Source organism: Hyperolius riggenbachi, chromosome 5 (genome assembly GCF_040937935.1).
Source record: "Hyperolius riggenbachi isolate aHypRig1 chromosome 5, aHypRig1.pri, whole genome shotgun sequence".
Classification (NCBI taxonomy): Eukaryota; Metazoa; Chordata; class Amphibia; order Anura; family Hyperoliidae; genus Hyperolius; species Hyperolius riggenbachi.
The window spans coordinates 160,783,209-160,805,714 of record NC_090650.1 but is presented as its reverse complement, the minus strand read 5'-3'; the positions used below and the strand labels follow the sequence as shown (position 1 = coordinate 160,805,714).

At 46.7% G+C, this 22,506-nt stretch overlaps 1 protein-coding gene across 1 annotated transcript in view; it reads right to left on the bottom strand.

Annotated features, from left to right (window-relative positions):
* Positions 1 to 4,447: 4,447 nt before the first annotated feature.
* STARD3NL (STARD3 N-terminal like) overlaps positions 4,448 to 22,506 on the bottom strand; it is a 673,845-nt gene continuing 655,786 nt past the window's right edge. Inside the window, exon 9 of the mRNA XM_068236415.1 lies at positions 4,448 to 4,504. The gene's annotated coding sequence lies outside the window, so the exon portion shown is untranslated. The remainder of the gene's footprint in view (positions 4,505 to 22,506) is intronic.

The window sequence follows — 22,506 nt, the reverse complement described above, 5'->3', positions numbered from 1 at the left end:
TTAATCACAAATGTGTCCAATTTGGGATTTTTTTTTTATTTCTAAGTATACATTCATAGTAAAATAATATCTTCATGTTGGAAAATATTTTAATATAAGTAAAAACAAAAAGTAATAATAAATTTGGTAACACTGGGGTATAGCTAGCAGGGGCCATATGCAATTCGAGGTGATAAGAAGCTTGCAGCTTCTTGTGGAGTCCCGATTGGCAGGGGCGACGCCAGACGCGTGCTTTGGGGGGCTATAGCCCCCCAAAATAGTGATAGAACCCTGTAAGCACTGGAAACACCAGCCACATAGCAGTCCCACAGCCGCCAGGCTGCATTATTCAAATGGGCAGCTGGTGCAGCTATGAATGCTTTCCTCTGCTCCTTCCCTCTTTCCTCCGTTGCCTCCCTTCCCTCCTGCTCCCACAGTAATAGTACTGAGAATGAGTACAGCCTCTTTCCTACTCCTTGCCCTCAGCTGGGCTCAGTGGGCTGGACTTACTAGTGACATCTCTGCATCCGCCACTGGAGTTTGTGACAGAAAAGTCAAAAGAGAGAGTGAGGAAAGATTAATGGAGAGAAAATTGATCAGCCATGATAAGGAGGAGGGGGAGAGCTGGGACAGAGATGAGCAGAGAGAGGAGCCAGAGTCTGCTGGTGCTAGCCTGCCTCAGACACACAGAGGAGAATGTAGCAGACAAAGCCAGCCCAGCAGAGTGCACAGTGAGAGAGCCAGCCAGCCCAGACAAATGAGGGTGGGAGAGGAGATAATATATAGTACTCTGTCTGTGTTCTTTTTGCCCAAACTCATTCTCTTTTTTTCTTTAACACTCTAACACTATCTGTATCTGTCTATCTATCTGCCTACCCTTTGACTCTCTCTCTCTCTCTCTCTCTCTCTGCTCACTCTCTGTTCAGCCTCTCTAACCCTCTGTCTCTCTCCTTCCAACTCTCACCCTATCTTTTCTGCTCAACCATTGTCTGTTCCATGCTGCCCATCCATTGCCTGTGTCATGCTGCCCACCCACTGTCCATGTCATGCTGTCCACCCACTGTCTATGCCGTGCTGTAAACCCATTGTCCATGTGTGCTGTTTACCCACTGTCCATGTCGTGCTCTCTACCCATTGTCCGTGTTGTGCTGCTCACCCATTGTCATTGTTGTGCTGCCCACCCACTGCCCATGTCGTGCTGCCAATGCTCTCTTTCCGTGTCGTGCTGCAAACCTTTGTCTCCCCATGTCTCCCCCATGTGCATGATGCAGAGTGCGCATTGGAACCTAAGCTGTAGCTTACGATCAGGACAGTTTCAAGGCTAATTTGCTCTCAAGTCAGGGTGTAAAAATTGTGCCCCCCACCCTCAATGGGCTCAATGTTATTTGAGATGCGGTATTTAGTCCCCCAGTAAAAAGGTAGCCAAGTATAAGTGCCCCCTTTATAGGTAGCTTGGTATAGGTGCCCCCAGCATAGGAAGCGAGCTATACGTGTCCCCAGTAAGATAGCAGGTATAGGTGCCCCCAGGTTAGGAAACCAGGTGTCAGTGCCCGCACTATAGGAGGCAAGGTATAGGTGCCTCCACTGTAGGTAGCCAGGTAAAGGTGCCCTAGTATAGATAGCCAGGTATAGGTGCTCTCCTCCCCCTTGCAGCGATCCCCGGCGCTGTGTGTCAGTACTCACTGTGCCTCTCTCCAATGCCGATTGCACTACCTCTACCATGTACAGCTCTGGTCTTTTTTGTCCACAGCACTGGGACGTGGGAACCTCACAGGCAGGATCAAAAACACCTTCAATGACTCGAGAAACAATGCTCTTATTAAAATTCTAGAGCCTGGAGTGCCAGCCTGTGTGGGATTAAAAAGTATAGGGATGCAACATTCAATATCACTCACACAAACTGGAGCAGCCAGCCAAATGACTGGAGTCTAGAGAGGAGGTGTTTTAGTGTCACAGAAGAAACCAGGGAGTCTCCATACCAATGGTTGAAGGTGGATATCAACCCAATTGCCTTAACGCTCGCCCATTGACCCAATACCTACCACTAAAGGACAACCCTTTTGGGGACTGTCCCCCTCATGGATTTTGGACAAGTGGTGGAACATGGGTATGATTGGCAAGTGGTCGAATTACATACAACTGATGTTAAGCTTACAGGTCTGTAGTTTCCCAGTTCTCATATTTTTCCCTTCTTAAATAAGGGAAGAATATCATCTTTATGCCAGTCATAGGGAATGGACACACTTGAAAGATGATTCTTAAAATAATTTCCCACAATGTCAGGGTGTTCAATCCAGCATTTAAAATATGCAAGGTGTTTCAGACCTATAAAAAAACATTTGTCTGATGTCCATTGCCTTCAGGAATATCTTTTTTTCTTCAAACGCTTATCTGGCCTCCCTTAACCAACTGTACTTTACAGTGTTTATGGATAATTCCCAGAAAAAAGATAGGGGTATAGTGATTCACCAGGGCTCACCACTGGTCTGTTAAAGCCTCCTCTCAGGTTTGCTGTACTTTAGTGTAGCACTGAGTGTTGGCAGGGTTAGCCATGCGCAATGTAGATGGTGGTGGTGGGGGTCAGGGGAGCTGTGCATGGTGGTGGTAGGTGCTGGCAACATGTGCAGGCTATTGGCGTGGGATATTTCCAAGGATATTGTGGTGAGAACATTAATTAAAGGTTAGTATTTTGGGTAATTAATCATTACGGAGCAAAATTTTTTTTTTTTTAATCAACAAATTTTTATATGTGCGACTGTTTACCATATGTTTGTTTGCAGTGGGGTAGCTAAGGAGCTTTGGGCCCTGATACAAATTTTAAATTGGGCACCCCAAGTACTCTATACATAACAATTGATATGGCACACAAAATCCTGCCAAAAACAATAAGTTGTCAGAGGTGCAAGAAGGGGATGGGGAACAATTTGCTAACAACTACTACTATTTAAAGCATCTATAAGAAGTGTTTATTACCAGCACAGAACCAATAAAGAGCTAATACTATAGTTGAAGGAGAGCTCCTCGGGGTATCTCTAGCCCAAGGGCTTTGATGCGGTCACTATCTCTGCACCCCCTAGTGCTACGCCACTGTTTGTTTTTTTTTTCTGCTGTTTCCGTACTGCGGGGTAAAACGTAATCGCCTAGTTGGCTCCGTCCACACCATCCATTGTGCAATGTTAGTCCACCACGACCTGAGGCTTCTGAATGTCTTTACCTCCTCCTGTTCTGGTGGTGACAGTTGAGGCATCGTAGACTGTACTGAGGAGACAGGCATCTTTCTTGTCACGTCAGCAGAGAGCCAGCATTTTCCCCTTTTGTCAAGCAGCAATGTCCCCAGTTTTCAGCTTCTGTTTGGCAAATGCTGATAGCATTTCCCGCCTGCTAGGGCTAACGGTGCCTTAGGCATCAGTCCTATTTTGTATGAAGAACTCAAAAAGTTCAGGGGAGCTGTAAACATTATCAGTGGTGACACAATAGCCTTTGTTCAGTAAAGGCTCAACCAGAGAAAGCACAGAGGATGTCGCCTCTCTGTAGTCGTTGAACCTGGGGTTGAACTTGGTGCCTTTGCCAGTATACAGTATTTTATTCCAGATGTAACCATTTGACGCTTCACATAGCATGTACGATTTTATGCCAAAGCAGGCCCACTTAGATGCTGTTTAGTGGACCCAACTCGCCTCCCCTTATAGGCCATCAGACTCTTGTCAACACTTCTGTCCCTCTGTGGTACATAATGGGTCCAGAAGTTGTAAACAACAAGCTGATACACCTCCCAATTTTTTTTAGTTTTGGTGCAGGGTGGGTGGACTTCTCGAAGGTGGCATTGTCGCTGGAGTGCAAAAACTTCATGATCAAGCTAAACCGATATTCGGACATCACAGTTCCAAAAAAGGGGTAGCGATTATTTTATTGGTAGACCAATACCATTTCTGCAGGGGCTTTCCCACCACCCCCTGCAGAGTAATTAGTCCCAAAAAAGAAGAGCCAAATGTCCTGTCCCGTCCCATGTCCTGCTCCTTGAAAAGTGCACTGGAGGAGCAGCCAGTTGTAGGGCGGCATAGCAGTTCATCTCCTCCACTATTATTTCAATGACCGCGTCAGTGAAAAAGAGCTACAGGTAGGCAAGGGGATTGTGCTCACAGTCTACTTTTAGGCCAGGCTCCCCAGTAAAAGGGAAACGTGGGGCACTGGCAGAGGCTGACTAGTGTCAATGGGGCACCAAATGCGGACATCACTGACCTCGGTGATGATGGAGTCACTGTCGCTGTCACTACCTGGGTCAGATGACAGATGAGCAAGTGCGTTGCTGTCATTTGAGTCCGCCAGTGACTGCAGCGCTTCTGGTGTGAGACGCCTTATGGAGGCTGATGCCATAGCAGGCAGAAAGAGGTCGGTGCAGGCAGCAGGCAGAGAGTTGTCAAATCCAGGCAGAGTTTGGTGCAGGCGGCAGGCAGTGAGTAGTCGAAATCCAGGCAGAGGTCAGTACAGGCAGAAGTCAGAGAATAGTCAACATCCAGGCAAAAATCTGTAACAGGTAGGCAGAAAAGTAATCAGATCAGCAGATCACACAAGCACTACATTTTTCAACATTGAATTTCATCTGCGATTTATGTGCCCATATAGCCATCCTATCCTCCACAGGGGCATAACTGAAAATCCCCGGGCCCCCCTGCAAAAAAAAAAAATCAGGGTCCCCCCCGCCCGCCCACTCAGGGCCTTTTTGGGGGGCAGGAGGAGTCGCAACATAAGAGGAGAACATGGCCTCACATCAGCGGGGAGGTGGGACATTCCCCCCCCCCCTCACCTTGGGCTCTTCTCTCAGCGCTCCCCCTCCTGCAATCATTAGTGGTAGCGGGCGGCGGCAGGCTGAACACATACCTCCATCGCGCCGTAGGTCTCTGATCTCTAAGAGCTTCATGTTACCTCCTGTTTACACACTTACTGATCAGAGACCTCCGGCGCGATGGAGGTCTGTGCTTAGCCTGCCACCGCCCGCTGCCACTAATGATTGCAGAAGGGGGAGCGCTGAGAGGAGAGCTTCATGCAACTTCCTGTTTACACAGGAAGTAACATGAAGCACTTACTGATCGGAGACCTCCAGCGCGATGAGGTCTGTACTCAGCCTGCCACCGCCCACCCGCCCGCTGCCACTAATGGTTGCAGGAGGGGGAGCGCTGAGAGAAGAGCCCAAGGTGAGGGGGGGGGGGATGTCCCCCCTCCCCGCCGATGTGCGGCCTTGCTCTCCTCTTATGTTGCGACTGCTCCAGCCACCTAAAAAGGCCCCAGGCCACCCTGCGTGGGCAGCGGTCGCATCCCCTATTGTTACGCCCCTGCCTATCCAGATCCTGTTGCAATATGTCACTATCTTCCTGAGAGTTGATGATTCTGCACAATTTTGTATCATCTGCAAAAATAGCAACATTGCTTACTACTGCATCTACTAGGTCATTGATAAATAAATTGAAGAGCACTGGACTCAGTACAGACCCCTGTGGGACCCCACTGCTAACAGTCACTCATTTTGAGGAGTATAATCCATTGACCACAACTCTTTGTTTTCTGTCCATTAGCCAATTCCCTATCCATGCACACAGACTCTTCCCCAGTCCTTGCATCCTCAACTTTTGCACCAGCCTTTTGTGGAGAACAGTGTTGATGGCCTTTGCAAAGTCCAAGTATATCTACAGCATTCCCAATATCCACATTCGCGTTCACTACCTTATAAAAGCTGAGTATGTTAGTCAAACAGGACCTGTCTTTAGTAAACCCATGCTGAGAAATAAGATTATTTTCTACTATGAAGTCATGTATAGTATCTCTTAGTAACCCCTCAAATAGTTTGCATACAACTGATGTTAAGCTTACTGGTCTATAATTTCCCAGATCTGATTTTTTTGCCCTTCTAAATAATGGGAAAAATGTGGGCTGTACGCCAATCTACTGGGACTCTGCCAGTTGAAAACGAGTCACAAAAGATAAGCTAATGGGGTTTATCTATGACTGAACTTAATTCCCTGAGGAAACGAGGATGCATGCCATCCGGGCCAGGTGCCTTGTCTATTTTTTTTTTGTAAAACTTCTTTGGGTTAGATTTGACATCCCTAGCGATTTGATTTTCAGATTCAATCTTTGCCAGCCTAATTTTTTTTTTAAACTTTTATTGCATTCCTTATAATTGCTTAATGCAGCCTCTCTCTCCCCCCATCCCCCCCCCCCCCCCCCGTTTTAGGACCTTATAGGCATTCTTTTTCCACTTAATTTTATCTCTAACCTTTCTATTCATCCATAGAGGCCTTTTTTGTATTCCTAGATGTTTTGTTTCCATATGGGCTATATATACTACAATATTGATTTAGAATAAGTTTAAAAGCTTGCCATTTCCCAAATGTTATCATGTTGTGATCACTATTTCCCTAATGTTCTTGAACATTTGATACATTATCTGGTCTATTAGAAATGATCAAATCCAGTAATGAATTCCCCCTAGTTGGTTCCGTTACCATTTGAGTCAGGAAACTGACTTGTAGTGTTGCCAGAAATATGCTTTTACCAGAATGTGTAGCCTCAATACTCCAGTTAATGTCTGGAAAGTTGAAGTCACCCATAACTATGACCTCATTTTTACTTGCAGCTTTTTCAATCTGCTGTAGTAATTGCAGTTCTGCAGCTTCATGAATATGTGGTGGCCTGTAGCATACCCCAATAAGCATTTGGCAACCTTTATTTCCACCATTTCCACCCAAACGGACTCCACATCTTCACAATCTTCCTCCATCTCGTCATTCAGGACAGCTGTAAAAGAGTTCTTAACAAAGAGACAAACTCCTCCACCTTTTTTTGTTTTTGTTTTTTGTTCTATCCTTCCTAAACATATTGTATGCCTCTAAATTTGCTATCCAGTCATGGCTATCATCCAGCCATGTCTCTGTTATTCCCACAATGTCATAGCCTTTATCAATCAGAATGAACTCTAGTTTGTCCATTTTATTTGCAAGGCTCCTAGCATTGGTTATCATGCACTTTATATTTTTACCACCACATTTTACAATTTTGGTTACATGAAATGGGCTACTTGAAGTTTTACCAAAGTCCTTACTCTTTACACTGTCCCCACCCCCCTAATGTTAGGCTCCCACTGTCTTTTTACCTTATCTTGTCTACATATTGACAGTTTACCCTCCTGCCTCCCCCCAGATCCTAGTTTAAAATCTCCTCCAACTGTTTAGCCATCTCCCCCCCCCCCCCAATGCAGCTGCACCCTCCCCATTAAGGTGCAACCCATCCCTGCTGTAGAACCTGTAGCCGACTGCAAAGTCTGCCCAGTTCTCCAGGAACCCAAACCTCTCCTTCCTACACCAATTTCTCAGCCACTTATTTAACTCCCTAAGCTCCCTCTGTCTCTCAGATGTAGCGTGTGGCACTGGCAGTATTTCAGAAAACACCACCTTGGAGGTCCTTGTTTTAAGTTTATCTCCAAGTACCTGAAAATCATTTTTGAAGACCTTCCACTAACTTTGTCATTGGTGCCAATGTGTACCATGACAGCTGGGTCTTCCTCAGCCCCACCTAATTATCTGTCAATTCGTTCCGCTACATGCCAAACCCGAGCACCCGGGAGACAACAGACTGTATGGCATTCACGGTCTCTTCGACAGATTACCCTATCTGTGTGCCTAATAATTGAATCCCCTGTGACGGTTGGGTTCACCAGCAGAACCACGCCACCTGCGCAATCATACAAAAATGCGCACAAAATATGATCTGGAGTACCCCTTTAGCCTGTTTGTAGAAAACAGTGTTGATTTCAGCCCAGACCTCTGCTACACAGAAAAGAGTTGTATATCTCTCCCGGGCAAAGGAGCCATAAAGCAACAGATTCACTTTACAGTCATTGTTCCCTAGAGGGAGTCCCAATAAACCCTAAAACAGAGAGCCAGATCATGTAGCAGAAAAACAAAAGTTTGCTTTCTTAAAAGAGAAAGAATTTGCAATAATTCAGGTTGGAGTGAGCTTGATATGTCTCCCAGTGCATCACTGCTGAATATATGCAAATTAACCATTGTTACTCTTAGAAGCTAAACACACCTCCAGAACCGCTGGAATGCAATGATGTGTCAGTTTGTTAATTTGTACAGAGCCATAATAATCCAACATGCATACAGACTGTTTCGGATTGTTTGATCCTCATCAGTGCATGCCATGGATTAATTTGGCTGTATGGAGTAGGGCTTGTAACACTTCAGAAGACTTCAGATAAGAAGCAGGATACAGGGACGCATCATAAAAAGTCATTAAGCACCACATTCCTGCATGTAGCCTGATGAGAGTTAGAGATAATTACTTTTAATTCACCTTGATATGAAAGAAATAAGTCATTCAGACAGTTTACTAAATTAATCAGTTTTCTGTCGATGCTAGCCATTTCAAAATTAGCAGACAATTATTAAAAATGATTTGTGTATGATTAGACCACTAGAGTTGGGCCGAACGGTTCGCCTGCGAACGGTTCCATGCGAACTTCAGTGGTTCGCGTTCGCGTCCCGCAGGCGAACCTTTGCGGAAGTTCGGTTCGCCCCATAATGCACATGGAGGGTCAACTTTGACCCTCTACATCACAGTCAGCAGGCCCAGTGTAGCCAATTAGGCTACACTAGCCCCTGGAGCCCCACCCCCCCCTTATATAAGGCAGGCAGCGGCGGCCATTACGGCCACTCGTGTGCCTGCATTAGTCAGAGTAGGGCGAGCTGCTGCAGACTGTCTCTCAGGGAAAGATTAGTTAGGCTTAGCTTGTTCCTGTCTGGCTGCATACCTGTTCTGTGAACCCACCACTGCATACCTGTGCTGTGAACCCACCACTGCATACCTGTGCTGTGAACCCACCACTGCATACCTGTTCTGTTCAGTGGACCCGCCACTGTATACCTGTTCATTGAACCCACCACTGCATACCTGTGCTGTGAACCCACCACTGCATACCTGTGCTGTGAACCCACCACTGCATACCTGTGCTGTGAACCCACCACTGCATACCTGTGCTGTGAACCCACCACTGCATACCTGTTCTGTTCAGTGGACCCGCCACTGCATACCTGTTCTGTTTAGTGAACCGCCACTGTATACCTGTTCTGTTTAGTGAACCCACCACTGCATACCTGTTCTGTTCAGTGGACCCACCGCATCAGTGCGCATACCTGTGCAGTTAAGTGAACCCGCCACTGCATACCTGTTCTGTTCAGTGGACCCGCCACTGCATACCTGTTCTGTTTAGTGAACCCGCCACTGCATACCTGTTCTGTTCAGTGAACCCACCGCATCAGTGCGCATACCTGTGCAGTTAAGTGAACCCGCCACTGCATACCTGTTCTGTTCAGTGAACCGCCACTGTATACCTGTTCTGTTTAATGAACCCGCCACTGCATACCTGTTCTGTTCAGTGGACCCGCCACTGCATACCTGTTCTGTTTAGTGAACCGCCACTGTATACCTGTTCTGTTTAGTGAACCCGCCACTGCATACCTGTTCTGTTCAGTGAACCCACCGCATCAGTGCGCATACCTGTGCAGTTAAGTGAACCCGCCACTGCATACCTGTTCTGTTCAGTGGACCCGCCACTGCATACCTGTTCTGTTTAGTGAACCGCTACTGTATACCTGTTCTGTTTAGTGAACCCGCCACTGCATACCTGTTCTGTTCAGTGAACCCACCGCATCAGTGCGCATACCTGTGCAGTTAAGTGAACCCGCCACTGCATACCTGTTCTGTTCAGTGGACCCGCCACTGCATACCTGTTCTGTTTAGTGAACCGCCACTGTATACCTGTTCTGTTTAGTGAACCCGCCACTGCATACCTGTTCTGTTCAGTGGACCCGCCACTGCATACCTGTTCTGTGAACCCGCCACTGTATACCTGTTCTGTTCAGTGAACCCACCGCATCAGTGCGCATACCTGTAATTTTTCTGGCTGCACTTCGGGCAGCTGCAACAACAAAAGAAAAGGCATGTACATGCGCCCATTCCCCTTCGTGATCATTACCTTGCCGTGGTGAAGGGGCTTGCGTATCACAATGGAGCAATGACCGGCGCCTAGATGAGTGTCTCGGTGGGCACACCCACGATAATAAGGTCGTTGCCTCATTGTGGTCAGACCAAATTTGATCAGCTGGACAGTCACTGTTCTGTCATTCAGCTACATCAGCCAGGTGACCATATGGGCTGTAAAGCCACCAAAACCTGCACTCTCGCCATGGTGCGCACCAGTAAAGCACGGCCGTCACTACACAAACAGCTGTTTGCGGTGCGTTACACGATGAGTTTGGTGTGTCAGTGTGAAGCAGTACCTTAATTACACTACCTGATTGATGTATACACATGCAAGATGTTTGAAAGCACTTTAGGCCTGTCATTTAGCATTCAATGTGATTTCTGCCCTTAAAACGCTGCTTTGCGTCAAATCCAGATTTTTCCCGGGGACTTTTGGCATGTATCCCACTCCGCCATCCCCCCCTCCAGGTGTTAGACCCCTTGAAACATCTTTTCCATCACTTTTGTGGCCAGCATAATTATTTTTTTTTTTCAAAGTTCGCATCCCCATTGAAGTCTATTGCGGTTCGCGAACTTTAACGGGAACCGAACCTTTCGCGAAAGTTCGCGAACCCGGTTCGCGAACCGAAAATCGGAGGTTCGGCCCAACTCTATAGACCACTCAGTACGACTCTAACACCTTCCGAAAGCAAGCAACAGTGTGCTCTGCAGTGGAATACCCCAGGACACACGTGTTTGGTACCTGTGTGATGCAGAGAATGCCAGCAGCGTACCTGTGTCACTCTCTGCTGTCGCCGCATTATAACCATTCCAGTTATTGTATATTCTTTTTGCTTGTCATGACAAAGGGTGGCAGAAGGCACACACCCCCATCTCCTGTTCCAACTCCGCCCTCTGGCAGAGGAAGAGTTAAAACAACACTGCTGGACAGAGAGAGAGTCTTTTGTCCAGCATTCCATACCATCAAAGGATTGGCATTTCATTCTATCAAAGGACTTATATCCATTCCACAGAACTTTCCAGAATTGAACTTCACATCTTCTGTTGGACTTATTATCGCAAAGGACACGGTAACTTGACAAACTGCTCAGATTATCGATAGCTATTTTTACATTTAATCCTTATTATTTCTGTATTAATTTGTTTCTATTGCTGTATTTTTGTTCTGCATTATTTTTTTAAATAAACAATTAAAAATCGTTCGTCTAAGTGCTGTTCTGTAAAAATCTCCGTAAATGGATTCTTATCTCCGTAGAGACGTTACCATAACTGTTGCTATTAATATAGTTTTGCTATCTCTAGAAAGGTTGTCAAATTAACCCTTTAGAGTTAGACTTAGCGCATTCGCATGCTTTATTGTGGATTTGTGGCAGCGACCTGGGCTCTATATGAGATCCCAGATTGTATTGATTGTACATACAATCGAAATTGGACTGTGTGTGGACTCACCAACCAATCCAAAAGGTTACTTTGCCTGCAGTGCTGACTGCCTTCAGGATTCCCTCAGGGTCTGAGGCTTTATGGTAAACTACAGCAAAGGGAACAGGAATTGGTGGGTGACTGCGCATACGTCAATCCCCTACCACCTGTATCTGTCTAGCCTTAGCTGCATTCCTATTCACTTTCTCGTTGCAGCGGTCTGCACCTTGGTTGCTAAGGGACACATCCTGCTGCAGCGTTGCTACTCCAGAATCATCATCCCCAATATTACGCAAAGCAGCATACTTATTAAGGAAGGACAAATCGGGACTAGCCTCCCTGCCACTTTTTCCCCTACCCCTTCTAACTGTGACCCAACTAGCGGCTACCTCTGTTTCTTGCTCCGGCTGTACTCCACCCACCTCATCTTCACCGATTCCATTCAGTGTCTGGGTCGTGAGTCTCAGTGTTGCAAGCCGCTCATTTAGCTCTCTGACTTCAGCCTCTAATTGAGCAACACGCACACACCCAGGGCAACAGTAAACACCTTCAATCTGCTGATCAAGGCATGCATACATGTTGCAGGATGTACACTGTACTGCATTGTCCAACATGATGACTATTGTATGGGGAAAATTACCTGGCAGTACGCAGTTTCAGATGCTGCGTCCGTGGGAGGATTTTTGTAAATAAAATTTGATCTAAATGCTTAAGCTAGCACTTTGCAAGCTAACTGTGACCCCCAAGTCCCCCGGCACCACTCTGATCCCCTCAATCGCTGCCGGCAATATTTACCTGTCCGTGGTCCTGCGAGAGCCGTATCTTCACCCTTTAGCTTCAGTCGTCACTATGGCGACAATTGGACAAGACGTCATGATGTCATCCACGTCATGACGTCATGCGCAGTCCAGATCCTCCCCATCCCTGGGGGGTACATATAATGGTGGCGATCAGGGGTGATCGGGGGAGAGCGGAGGGACTTGGGGGGCATCGTTAGCTAGAAAAGAGCTAGCTTAAGCATATGATTCAAATTTTATTTTAAAAAAACTCCGGGGGCCATGTGATCCTCTCCGGCGGCCAGCCCGAACGTAGGTCGGGCTTACCGCCAGGGAGGTTAAGTAAACTGTGGTGGTAAAACATGAAGCGGGGAGTGAGTGAAGCTGGGGTGGAGGAGAGGGAGAGTGAGCAAAGCTGGGGTGGAACAGAGGGAGAGTGAGTGAAGCTTGGGTGGAGGAGATGGATAGTGAGTGAAGCTGGGGTGGAGGAGAGTGAGTGAAGCTGGGGTGCAGGAGAGGGAGAGTGAGTGAAGCTTGGGTGGAGGAGAAGGAGAGTGAGTGAAGCTGGGGTGGAGGAGAGGGAGAGTGAGTGAAGCTTGGGTGGAGGAGAAGGAGAGTGAGTGAAGCTGGGGTGGAGGAGAGGGAGAGTGAGTGAAGCTGGGGTGGAGGAGAGGGAGAGTGAGTGAAGCTTGGGTGGAGGAGAAGCTGGGGTGGAGGAGATGGAGGAAGTGGAGGAGTGAAGCAAGAGAGAGAAAAGTAAAACTTAAAGACTACACCACAATGTGCCTAGCACATTCTAGTGAATGCAAAAAAACACAATATTGTTTTTTTTTTAGTCCATGAGAGGTTTAATACTTTGTCGTGGCTTATCCATGACCCCCCAAGACTGGTATCAAAATGTCCATCAAGACACCACGAATCAAAGGATATAACTCCCATAACTGTCCTGGGCACGGTATTCCTTAGACATGCAAAAATCATATATTCCATGTATTTTACCTCTGCCCCACGCGGAGTCAAGAAGTCTGACCCCCTGCTGGGTTTATTCTGTCCTTACAGGAAGTCGGCAACACTTTGTCATGTGGGTTTACTGCTCGGAAGCTTTCACCCCTAGGCGTCAGTGGTCCCTGAAGGAACTTCTTTTGAACAAGTTAATTACACAAACATTAACTTCACTGGTCAACAAACATACTTCATGAAAAGAAAAAATGTCATTGTGATCGCTGCAATGACTGTGCAGTCTAACCAGGAAGCGATCAGAAAATCGACTGGGCGAATCTTCCCGATTTGCCTGCACTTCTCACGGCTGTTCCATGACAGACATGCCATGAACCTAGCCACTTTCCTGGCCTATAACCCCCAACAGACCTATGAGCAAAATTAAGCACATGTTATAGATTATGAAATTACAGTTTATCAATTATTTCCAGAATGTTCGACCTGCTTCCAATAAAAAAAAGGATTGATTTTGTGCAGTACTGATCTCGAAATTGATCCCTTTCTTGATAAGAGGCACATTGGAAATGTTGGAAATGATCAAACTATGGTAACTTTCCAGACAATCTGATGGCAATATTGCATGTTGTGTAGCAGGTATTGCTGCTAATGCAATGCAAATGCTGATATTTTGTTATAAAATGGAATTAAAGGACCTCTGTCACAAAAATCTTAAAATTTAAAATAGATGTAGACTTATACAATTAAGAAGTACGTTCAGGGCCAGTTTAACCCCCAATGGGGCCCCTGAGGCAAAGGTAACCTGGGGCCCCCATCCCACTGCCCAGATGCTAAGGCGCTCCCCCTCCCCTCCCTGCCAGAACCTCAACCTCCCTCCTAATTGTTCCATGCTGATAAATATAACCACTAGCAGGGCTCCAGTATGACAGCAGCATTTGCAGTTTACCTGTCTCGGCTGCTGTGCTGGAGCAGCTTGCCTATCTTTATTCCACTTCCTTTGTGACCAAACGCATCATATCATGTGTAACATGTGTCGGGTCATGCAGGAAGGGAAATGAAGACGGGCAATCCGCTCCAGCACAGCAGCCAAGACAGGTAAACTACAAATGCTGCTGTCGTGCTGGGGCCCCGCTAGCGGTTATATTTATCAGCGTGGAACAATTAAGGGGGGAGGTTGGGGTTCTGGCAGCATGGGGGGGGGGGGGGGGGGGGGGCGTTACCACAGTATTATAAAGGAAGGGGGAGTCTGGGGGCCCCAGAAGTGTTCGGGGCCCTGGGGCTATTGCCCCCCCCCCCCCCCACCGCCTTAATGCAAGCGTCGGCCCTGAGTACGTTTCTTCCAGAGTAAAATGAGCCATAAATTACTTTTCTCCTATGTTGCTGTCACTTACAGTAGGTAGAAGAAATCTGACAGAACCGACAGGTTTTGGACTAGCCATCTCCTCATGGGGGGTTTAGAGGGATTTCTTTATTTTCAAAATGCACTTAGTGAATGGCAGTTGCTCCGCCCAACTGCCAAAAAAGTGTACAATGAGCAGGGAGGCACTGCACGCTACAATTTTGTGCAAAGTGATTTTGTAATCAATTTTGTGCAAAGTGATTTTGTAATCACTTTTGCAGAGCGATTCCGTTTTGTCACTTCCTGCCGTCAGTCAGTAAGTGAACTCTTTGACCCGGAAAAGAATAAATACAATGTATTTATTCTTAAAAATGCGAACGCAATTGCTGCACAAAGCGATTTTGTGAGCATTTTGCTTTTTTCTATTGAGGCAAAATCGCCTCAAAAATGGTACAGGCACAGCTTTGCTGAGCGGATCGGAAACGAACTCTCAGATGTGAACTCTCTCATAGGAAATCATTGCACAAGCATTTTTAGGGTGATTTTGAAGATCGTTTACACTTGAAAAAATGCCAAAAACGCCCTAGATGTCAACAATCCCTCAGGGAGTGTCGTTATAAGGAAGAAAGGCCATGCTGAGAATCCTCCATGAGGAGATGGACTAGCCCAAAATTTGTCGGTAATGTCAGATTCCTACTACTTACTGTAAATGCCAGCAACATAGGAGAGAAGTAATTTATGGCTCATTTTACTTATTTATATGTGTTTTAAATGTTAAGATTTTCGCAACAGCTCCTCTTTAAGAATACTGCCACTGTAGTGGAACTACTGCAGAGCTCTGATCAATTGCTCACAGTTAGCTGGTTGTGGTTACTTCCGGATCATGGTGGTGTACCTCCAGTGACATCACCTTGCTTCAGTCAGCTTGTGTGGCTGTAGTTAGTTATTTTACGGTACAAAATTGAGTGTTCCTCCATTGTTGCTGCTAAAGAGCTATACTACTGTATTTTTCAGTTCATATTACAGTACTGGTTTATATTTCCAAGCAGGACTTATTTCCACATTTCTGCCCAGCAGTTGTGCAGCAGTTAGGTGCAGTGGCAGGGGTGCCCAAGGCTTGGAAGAGGAATTGTCTTTTTTGTTTGTTTTAGAAAATGAAAGTAATGCAAAAGAAAAAAATGTGCAAATGCACCTTTCTAAGATGGATGATACGGCTTATTACATGCATAAAGTAAGCAATAAGTTTCTCACACATTTACCTTAATTTTTGGTGAAAAACACCACGTCCTCAAATCTAATTGAATAAGGTGCAAAGGATGAGGCATAAATAAGCCAATTTACAAATGGCCTGGTTTTAATACTCATGAGCACCAACCATTTGCAGAGTTAAAGAGACTCTGTAGTCTCATAAAATTCAGGTTTTTATTTTAAAAATCTCTTTAACATCAATGCCCTAACTAAAACACCGCATCCCCGTGGCTGAACACTAACTAAATCACCCCAAACTCCCCAGCAAAATCCACGACTTTCTTGGTCGTGGATTTTGCTGCCCAGGGAGGCATAGCTTTGAGCTGCAGCTCTGCCTCCATGTGCATAAATCCGCACCTATCTCCGCCTCTCCCCGCCCCTCCCAGTGAAAGAAGACTGAGAGGGGCGGGGAGAGGATGCGAACACAGCACTGGTATGAAGGCCAGGAGTATTTAAATTCCTGCTACTCCTGTCAGCCAATTCCTCCAGTCCTATCAGCCTGTCCCACCAGTCCTTTCAGTCAGTCCCACCAGTCCTGTCAGCCAATCCCACTGGTCTTGTTCAATCTACTTTGCCAGTCCCTCCTGTAGAGTCTGTTTTGCCAGTCTTTCCTATCAAGCCCACCCAGCCTATCCCTTTTCCAGTCCTGTCAGTTCTCCCTTCCCACACTGCTGGGTTGCCCTCTTGTTCTTCCCATCAGTAGAGGGGCAATCCCGGCGGTCATGACCTTGTGACTACTAGGCAGCAAAGTAGTCTGACACCCACTAACGGTGATGGCCTATCATCCCTTTCAGAGTGTTTTGGAGAAGACCAGTGGTGATCAAGGATGAAAATAAAGAAAGTGTGATGATTTGCTCAGCTGCCTGTGCAGGCAGCCAGCCTTTTGACCATTGTTTAGGTTTGCATGCTGCAGGACTCTGGAAAGAACAGCTTCTGTCAGTTTTGCAGCTTGTGCTTGCAGAGAAATTTGCATACGTTGTCATGCAAATTGCCTGGCCACATTCATTGGAGGCGTGTACTATAAGTACTATGTCTTTCTCACAATGCTTCGCTGTTCATAAGGATTTTGTCCTATGTAACACTCCTGGTGGGGTGTCAGCCTTGCTCTTTGTTTGAACATCAGCTTAGAGTAATTCCTAAATCTGCACTAGGCAGATTTCCCTAGTGCTGTTAGGATTGTATTATCTGTATTGCCTGTTCTGTCTTGTCTTGCCTGTTTGCCATTGTCCTGTCCCTATGGTGGTTGACAGGAAATGGTTCTGATCTCTGTTCTTGGAGTATAGCTGGTGCAGCGGTTGCTACCAGCTATCTCTTCTGTTCTGTCTCCTGGGATCGCGCTAGCTACTTTTTGCTAGCGCTGGGGATCCTTCTGTTCTGCAACTCTGTCTCCTGGGATCGCACTAGCTACTTTTTTCTAGCGCTGGGGATCCTTCTGTTCTGTCTCCTGGGATCGCGCTAGCTACTTTTCGCTAGCGCTGGGGATCCTTCTGTTCTGTCTTCTGGGATCGCGCTGGCCACTTTTCGCTGGCGCTGGGGATCCTTCTGTTCTGCTACTCTGTACTTGGATCGTGCTAGCCACTTTTCGCTAGTGCTGTGGATCCTATCTCTCGCTTGTCCCTGTTTTCGTGTGTCTGTCTGCTACGCTTGCTGGAGGCTCGGTGAGGTAACCGTTAAGCAAGCGCTCGCGTCCTCTGTTTCATGTTTGTCTGTTAATGGTTAGTTAGGCGTGCTTGTCTCTATTGTGCTTATCACGTGGAGACCTCGCATAACTGCGTGCACTGTTGCGAATGAGTGCGGTGTTCGCGGTTAGCTAGCATTTGTTATTTTCCGTATCTCCTCATTGTATTATTTGCTGTGACTTTGCTAACCTCGTATTCTGTTCTGATCTGCATTGTGTCTTGTCTGGCGATCGCACCTCTCGCGATCGCGTTCCTATTTCATATCTGCTGTTGTGTGTGTGTGCGGTTGCGGGGTGGCGACTGGATTGGCACACACACATACAACCTGTCCCTTTGCTCATTCTCATTCGCAATCGCCTCTCTTGCGATTGCGTTCTGCGTTCTGTACAATTCCTGTCTGGCATTTGTGGAGGTACAGAGGATTGGTTCCTCTGCACTCCCCAGTGCCATATGCCGACAGGAATTTTCCCTCTACGGGTGCGTAGCACCTTTTGCTGGGTTCCTGCAAATTATACGCTTGTGGAGGATTTCCGCCTTGTCGTTGTGCGCTGATCACGGGGAAAGTTCCACAATCGTTACAGTATGAACAGCCCAACCCAAAACCCCAGTGTAGACGGAAATTCCGATTTGTACGATTTTGTCGAGTTTGGGTCCTGTGTCTTTAAGAGCTTTAAAAGGCTTAATTCAGAGACCAAGGCAGAATTTCTTTCTGAATGTGTGAGGTTTTGTCTGAATCCCACCTTTCAGATTTCTGATCCGTCCACGTCGGCTCTTCTGTTTGCCTATGTGCTCTTAAAAGACGATTTGTTCACCTGGGCATATAATCTGTTAAAAATCAATTCTTGGAATGGTAATCTGTATCAGTTGCTTGCAGAGATATTCTCTCACTGGTTTAAACTGCCTGGCTTACCACCTGCTCTGATTGAGTGTGTAGCTGCTGATAAGTCAGCTGATCTTTCCCTTCCATGCAAAACTTTTCAGTATGACAATCAGTTCAATGTGTCTGTTGCCACTTCAGGTTTTAAACAGCAGACATGCAAAGTGGCGAAAAAGAGAAAAACTAAAAGACGCAAGCATCGGAATAAAACACTTCCTATTGATGTTTGTAATGATGTTGTTCCGTCTCCGGCTTTTTTGCCCCAATCCAAAGCTTATGTGGATCCTGCTATAGGTAAGATCGCACACTACATTAAAGCAGTTAAAAAATCTGTTCTTTTTCCTGAACTCCAACCCTATGGAGATTATCTGGATACTGGCCTGTTTGAACCCCCATTTGCTTCCTGGGATGTTGGGGCCTTGCTGGAGGAATTCGATTTTGATTGGAAAGCCTTTTGCGATTTTTACATCGCAAAAAGCGAAGATGTCTTGAATGCTTGTCTTGACTCTATGTACCTTCTGATTGATTCCGATGAATGTGACAAGGATGATGTGGATCTGGTGATCTATGTATGGCAAACTATTTTGGATGAGTTGCACACACACCAACCAATTGATTCCAATAAAGAGACATCGTGGTCGGATGATTGTTCCTGCCTTTCTGGGGTAAAGCATGTAAGTCTTGACTTTGTGCAATCTGAAATAAATGAGTGTGCCGCTGTGGTTGATTCCTGTGCGAATCCTGAAGGATTCGCTCCTGACAGTGTGCAGTTTGAATCTGTGCGATCTGATGCCTGTTTCTCGGATGTTCCTGCAGATTGTGATCGGCATGAGTCTGCCGGTTTCCTCAAGGATGTGTGGGATCCTTTGTCATTTAGAAACAGATCTTTGAGATCTTCCGTCTGTGACCCTGCTATTGGGAAAAGTTCTCGACTATGCAGCGTCAAAAGTAAATTTAATATGCCTAATAAAGTTTGTCCTGTTGATGTCACTATTTCTTCTGCATATGAGTCTCTGTCTCACCCTGTTCACACCTGTAAGGGCCCGTTGCCTGGGGACAGTTGCTCCAACGTTTCGGTCCTAGATGCCTGGCAGTCTGCTCCGCAGATCGCGGAGGTTTGCGCTATAGAAGCGTCAGTTTCACAACCTAAAGTGAATTTTCATTCGCAGGTTTTGCGTTCTGATTCCTCGGATTCGACATTGTTAGCCGAATCTAAGAGTGAGACAGCGCTTCGGTTTTGCGAATCTGATGCTGAACCCTCTTTGCCTTATTCAGAGACGCTTTCTCTGAACCTGCCCTGTACCATGAATATGATGTCCAATCACACTGACATTTGTGAGTCCCTTTCTTGCTCTGAGGGAAGTTTTGACTCTCCACCCTGTACTCTGGATGAGTCAACATTGCCTTGTACAATATCTCCTGCCCTGCCCCTAGAGGCTCGTCTAGGTATTGCTGCTATTTTTACTTGTTTTTCTGCAGTTTTGGAGTTTAAAGCTAGTTTGACTGCCACACAGAATTCTGGGTACAGTGAGAATGAAGTTAGGGAGTCAGTGTGTGTTCCAGTAAATATACCTGTACATTCCCCTCATGATGATGAGATCCAGTCTCAGGTTATGGTGGAACCATTCCTGGGACATCTGCCCTGTCCACAAAATAAAGTTCCAGTTTTGCCCTGTAACATGGATAGTTCAGAATCCTTCCTAGAAAACTTGAAAAATGATGTTCCTGAGGTCTTGTTTTATGTTCTGGAGGTCTCCGAGTTCCTCCCAAAGGGTGCAGAACTTGTAGGAGATGTCTCCTGTCCCCCAAGTCTTTCTGAGGTGTTGCCCTCTTCCGTAGGCATTGCTGCCTTGCTGGCTACCTTTTCAGCTCTGGTGGAGCTTCAGTCATGTGTAGTCAATGATGATATTACAGTCACAGAAATTTCCGAATTTGAATCCGAGTCTTCTTTTGAAAGTCCAGTGCTTGAGACCATTGCTCGTGATGATTCTCTGCCCAGTTCTGGTTTTGGTTTCCTCGTGCCGGACTCTGAGGTTGGCAGTTCCCCGACATGTCCTGAGGTTTCTCCTGTGCTGGTGTACCCCAGTGCGCTCTGTGACCCAGAAAGCCCAAGTGTGCCTCGGTTACCAGCGTACTCAGATGCTTCCTCGGTGGAGACATGCTCTGATTTAGCCTGCCTGCTTGCATGCCCAGAAGTGGTCCCTGAAAGTCTTGATTTTGATGGGTGTCCTCGTAATTCTGAATCCAGAATTGTCATTGGTTCCATGGGGGTTCTTGGTAATTCTCCATGTGAGCCTGGTGATTGTTCTGCCCTCTTGGGATCTCTGTGGAGCTTCAAAAGGTTCTGGGAGATTCCGGGAGAAATTTTGCTTGGTCCCCTGGATAAGATCAACGGTGGCTTTTGTGTTGTAAGGGACACTTCGAACAGGTATTGTGGCAGGTTTGGTATTTTCGGACGCTCCTTGGAAGGTGGTGGGTATTGTCTGGAGGGTGTCGATGGCTTCTTCTCTGGCGTTGTGATGGGTGTTATACTGAGACTGGTGGTACTGATAGGCATGTTTCGTTGGCTTCTGTTTCCGATGAGGTCGGTTTCGGGTGGACTGACTCTGGAATTGGACCTTGTCGGGCTGTCCTGACCTTCATGAGTCTTCAATTTGAGTCTGTTGCTAATAGCAGTTTTGAGGGTCGTCTGGAATTTGACCCTGGAGGGGGGGGGTACTGTGATGATTTGCTCAGCTGCCTGTGCAGGCAGCCAGCCTTTTGACCATTGTTTAGGTTTGCATGCTGCAGGACTCTGGAAAGAACAGCTTCTGTCAGTTTTGCAGCTTGTGCTTGCAGAGGAATTTGCATACGTTGTCATGCAAATTGCCTGGCCACATTCATTGGAGGCGTGTACTATAAGTACTATGTCTTTCCCACAATGCTTCGCTGTTCATAAGGATTTCGTCCTATGTAACACTCCTGGTGGGGTGTCAGCCTTGCTCTTTGTTTGAACATCAGCTTAGAGTAATTCCTAAATCTGCGCTAGGCAGATTTCCCTAGTGCTGTTAGGATTGTATTATCTGTATTGCCTGTTCTGTCTTGTCTTGCCTGTTTGCCATTGTCCTGTCCCTATGGTGGTTGACAGGAAATGGTTCTGATCTCTGTTCTTGGAGTATAGCTGGTGCAGCGGTTGCTACCAGCTATCTCTTCTGTTCTGTCTCCTGGGATCGCGCTAGCTACTTTTTGCTAGCGCTGGGGATCCTTCTGTTCTGCAACTCTGTCTCCTGGGATCGCACTAGCTACTTTTTGCTAGCGCTGGGGATCCTTCTGTTCTGTCTCCTGGGATCGCGCTAGCTACTTTTCGCTAGCGCTGGGGATCCTTCTGTTCTGTCTTCTGGGATCACGCTGGCCACTTTTCGCTGGCGCTGGGGATCCTTCTGTTCTGCTACTCTGTACTTGGATCGTGCTAGCCACTTTTCGCTAGTGCTGTGGATCCTATCTCTCGCTTGTCCCTGTTTTCGTGTGTCTGTCTGCTACGCTTGCTGGAGGCTCGGTGAGGTAACCGTTAAGCAAGCGCTCGCGTCCTCTGTTTCATGTTTGTCTGTTAATGGTTAGTTAGGCGTGCTTGTCTCTATTGTGCTTATCACGTGGAGACCGCGCATAACTGCGTGCACTGTTGCGAATGAGTGCGGTGTTCGCGGTTAGCTAGCATTTGTTATTTTCCGTATCTCCTCATTGTATTATTTGCTGTGACTTTGCTAACCTCGTATTCTGTTCTGATCTGCCTTGTGTCTTGTCTGGCGATCGCACCTCTCGCGATCGCGTTCCTATTTCATATCTGCTGTTGTGTGTGTGTGCGGTTGCGGGGTGGCGACTGGATTGGCACACACACATACAACCTGTCCCTTTGCTCATTCTCATTCGCAATCGCCTCTCTTGCGATTGCGTTCTGCGTTCTGTACAATTCCTGTCTGGCATTTGTGGAGGTACAGAGGATTGGTTCCTCTGCACTCCCCAGCGCCATCTGCCAACAGGCATTTTCCCTCTACGGGTGCGTAGCACCTTTTGCTGGGTTCCTGCAAATTATACGCTTGTGGAGGATTTCCGCCTTGTCAGCGCACGCGTTGTGCGCTGATCACGGGGAAAGTTCCACAATCGTTACAGAAAGCAAGTTAAAAACATCTTGCTTTTACGTAAAATTTTCAGTCG